Here is a 4,445-nt window from a genome sequence, read left to right on the forward strand (position 1 = left end):
ACTGAATATTTAGCCTAGGAATGTGTCTCAGTTAGAAAAGTATTTGCCTTTGTAACATGAAGATCTGAGTGTGGTGACAGGCAAGTGTAATCCTAGATCAGAAAAGAAATTAGAGAATCCATGTTCTTGCTAGACAGAATTAGCCTATGTGGAATGTTCACTGCTAGTAAACAATTCTGTCTCAAAAACCAAAATAGAATGGCGTTCTCTGGCCTCCAAACACAAGCACATACAGAAAACACACACACACACACACACACACACACACACACACACACACACACACACACAAACTAGGATAAGATGTCAAGAAACCATAACAAAATTCAAGAGAAACTTTAAAGACTTGTGAAAAACAGGCTTATATTTATATATTATTTACATATATCTGCTGCTGCAACCTAAATCTGGGTTACTTACACAACCTAAGAAGGTGTCAGACTATCGCTTCTCGGCCTTTTGGCTAAGATCAAGTGTAGAAGGTGTCAGACTATAAAAACAATTGTTATTCCGCATCATTCAGAAGTAAAAACAATTGTCTGCCCATGTACATACTCAACACAGGTGAAAGTTTTCTTCTAACATTTTTACTCAGGTTTTGATGAAACTGTGAGTTTCAGTATGCTGTACTTGCCTACTGTTGCATTCCTCATGGATGAAAATATAACAGACATAATTTGGTGTGCAGACACACACATTAAAGTTATACACAGACACATTTGCTTACAATTAAAATAAAACAGAATTGTGCATATGCTTACAAAGATAGTTACACAAAGTTCTTTAAAATAATCCAAAGAAGTTCTCACTGTCAAATTCAGAGCTTACAACAATATTCCTTGTATTAATTGCTAAATACAGAAATGAATTACTTGAATCGTGGCTCTTCAGTAGTTTACACTAAATTAATGCGTGTTGTACACCTAGAAGAAACGAATGAGTATTCACAAAAAGGGATTTTGTTCTTAACCTGAAGAATTTTCTTGAGACCAGCAGTAGATGGGAAATGCCCTCCATTGAAATGAGACAAAGTTGTTCACATAAAATCTAAGCAAAAATTAACTTATTTTAGACACTGAAAATAGAATGATTTCTCGGCCCCTACTTTTCCAACTAAAAGTTCCCTTCACCTTATGGGGCAAATGTGTGTCTTAATTAGCATCTTCCTAAAGTTTCTTTTTTTCCTGCCTTAAATACAAATCTGGAGATTTAAAAGTCAAGTAAAAAATTGTCAAGATTAAGAAGTATGGTTACTAAATTTGAATTCTTCAAGTATTTAGATATTGACATCTAATCTCTAAGTGACGTAATGAGAGTAGTGACTTCATGATATAACTATACCATGACTTACTAAAATAAACTGACAAAACTTCAGCGATCTTAAATTATGACCCTTGTAATTGCTGCTGAGCAATCCTTGTCAGTCTTCATTTACAGACACTCAGTCAACTCTGTAAACGAGGAGGAGGTTAGAATGGCATGCAGAGTTTAAAACTGAACACTAGAATTCAGTTTATGCCTGGATGTTGGATAGATATATTGTTTGTGTTGAGGTCACCCTGATCCAAATATCTCTATCTCTATCTCTATCTCTATCTCTATCTATCTATCTATCTATCTATCTATCTATCTATCTATCTATCTATCTATCTATCTATCTATCTACCGGAATGTAGAGCAAATTAATCCTCAATCTGTAGATTTGATTTATTTCCATTGTAACTGTTGTCTCCTATCCTACTCTCCTCAGACAGTTCCTCACCTTTTTCCCACTAGGACTTGCCTCCAAGTGGATACTCCCCCTTCCCCTCTAATCCTCCGTTTTTAAGTCCATAAGTCTCTCTCTCTCTCTCTCTCTCTCTCTCTCTCTCTCTCTCTCTCTCTCTCTCCTTTTGGTCCAATTTATTCTAGTAGAAGCTAAAAATGGATACAACAGGGTAAAGTTTATCTAGTATATAAGCAATCTTGACAGATTGGTCTTCGAAAAGGAACCGTGAGAGGAGGGTGACACATAGTCTTAATCCCAGCATTTGGTAGGCAGAAGCAAGAGAAAATCGATCGATGAGTTCAAAGAACATTGTATCTTGATAGCAATAATCCATCCAGAGTTAAACATTGTAACACTTTCGTAGCAAAGCTTGGCAATTGACTTCCCTGTGTCTGAATATCCTTTCTATAAGTCTTGACCAACTGTGATCATTTGGAGTTAGCTGCTTTTCCTAAAGAAGTTCTGTAAACAAGTCTCCTGAGGAAATAGCATCAAAGCCATCTGAGCCTGGATCAGGAATCCCAGTATCCTTGAGTGCTGATCTTGTGAGGATTGTATCACAGGCTATCATTTTCTGTGAACATAATGTCTGAAAAGTAAAGCATTGTTCTTTTCCAACAATATAAGGAAAGTGCGCAGTTCAGACGAAGATGTGTTTATTTTCCTTCTGAGCAGGTAAAATTTAGTTTGGATTGTATCCAAAACTGTAGTATAATTTGTATGTATGCTAATTGAAAAGATGGTTTGAGAACTTTGTAACCAAAGAATTATTGGCTATGTAATTTGAAGTTCTGGCTGAAGACATATGTATGACATCTCTTGAAGATTAACTGTATCTTCTCTGATTGAGATCAGATAAGGAAGACCTTTGCTATGTATGAGCTATTGGTCTCGGACTGGCCTATGTATGCTTCTGGTTGGTGGCTCGTTCCCTTGGACCCTATTTGTTCCTAATTAGTTGAGACTGGTTTTTCCTATGGGGTCGCCCTCCCTTTCAGATTCTTCAATTCATCTCCTCTTTCAACCTCATTACTTTCTGACTTCAGTTCAATGGTTGAGTATTAAGTTTCTTCATCTGGCTCAGTCAACTGTCAGTAGGCCCTCGGAGGACAGCCATGCCAGCCTCCTCTGTACAAGCACATCATAGTAGGACAGGTAAAAGTGTCAGGCCTGGGTGGCCCCTATAACTCATAAGATATAACGCAAGTTTGCCAGTCATTAGACTTCCTTTTCTTCAATCTCTTCTTCGTGATTTAGTTCTTTTAGACAGGAACAATTCTGGGTAATAATTTTGACTGTGGATTAGTAACCCTGTCCCTCCACTTGAAGCCCAGTCTATCTACTGATAGTTGACACTTCAAGTTTCCTATCCCCAATGTTTTTTATTTTGGCTAAGGTCACCCACATTGAGTCCACAGAGCCTCTCACCTCCCAGGCCTCTGGTATTTTCTAGAGGATCTCCTTATTTCCAAGACCCCAAAGTTGCTTATTTCCATGAATTTTCCTGTGCCTCTGGGATTCTCTCCTGTCCATATTCCTACCATACCTGTTCCTGTTCCCTTATTTCCATCCCCCTTTCTTCTCCTATAAAGGCCTTTTCCTCTCTTTTCTTCTCATGATTATTTTAATCTCACTTCTCTCTGGGATTGAAGCATACTCACTTGGGCCTTTCTGCTTGCTCTACTTCTTGTGGTCTGTAGTATATATCCTAGGTATTCTGTGCTTCTTTCCTAATATCTGCTTATCAGTGAATAAATACTATGTATGTCCCTTTTAGTCTGGGTTACTTCACTCAAGATATTTTCTACTTAGATCCATTGGCCTGCAAAATACATGATATCCTCCTTTTTAATAGCTGTATATTACTTCATTGTGTAAATTTTTTGTATCCATTCTTCAGGTGAAGGTCATATGGTTGTTTTTCCAGTTCCTGGATATTACAAATAAGGCTGCAGTAGTGCACATAGTGGAGTACCTCTTCTTGTGGTCGGGTGGGCCATCGGCATATTTAAAGAGAAAAGCTGTAAATACCTATCAACTTGCTCTCTCTACCACCTTCTCTAGATTTCCCTGTTTTTTACTATAGAGAAAAAAGTGTATCATAGTAGAAAATGTAACATTTTAAAAACAATTTTAAAAAAGCAAAAATAAGGTCCTCAAAACCTCCAACATAAAGTAGTCGACAAACTAAAAACACCTTCTATAGATATCAACTCTTCCTTATCCTAAAACACAGATATCTCAGTTTGTGAAATGAGAAAAAGCAAAAAAAAAAATTGTCTCCACTTCCTAGGCTACAGGACTCTTTTCTCTAATGTACAATGATTTTTTCTCTAATGTACAATGATTAAAATGAATAAAATACCAGGCATTGCTATTTTACAAAATACAATTAGTTGTCTTTAATTTTTAATACTTTAAGAAGTTTGTGACACCATTAAGGTCACACAGATTTAGTGCCAGCACTCTAGAGACAGAAGCAGGTTTATTCATTGTAAATTTGAAGCCTATATAAGTGATATTCAGACTAGTTTCAGGATAGCCAGGATGACATAGGGAAACCTAATTTATAGGAGGAGAAGGAGGAGGAGGAAAAGTATATTTTCTGCGGCATATGTGTATTCTCTATTGTCTAGTCTATCCTACTTTTAAAACTGCATTAGAGCTCTAGAACAGT

At 36.8% G+C, this 4,445-nt stretch overlaps 1 pseudogene; it reads left to right on the plus strand.

The window, feature by feature from the left end:
• The first annotated feature begins 443 nt into the window (after positions 1 to 443).
• Positions 444 to 521, plus strand: LOC148001533 (U2 spliceosomal RNA; annotated as a pseudogene).
• Positions 522 to 4,445: the final 3,924 nt, after the last annotated feature.

Source organism: Rattus norvegicus, chromosome 13, assembly GCF_021556685.1.
Source record: "Rattus norvegicus strain SHRSP/BbbUtx chromosome 13, alternate assembly SHRSP_T2T, whole genome shotgun sequence".
NCBI classification, from domain to species: Eukaryota; Metazoa; Chordata; class Mammalia; order Rodentia; family Muridae; genus Rattus; species Rattus norvegicus.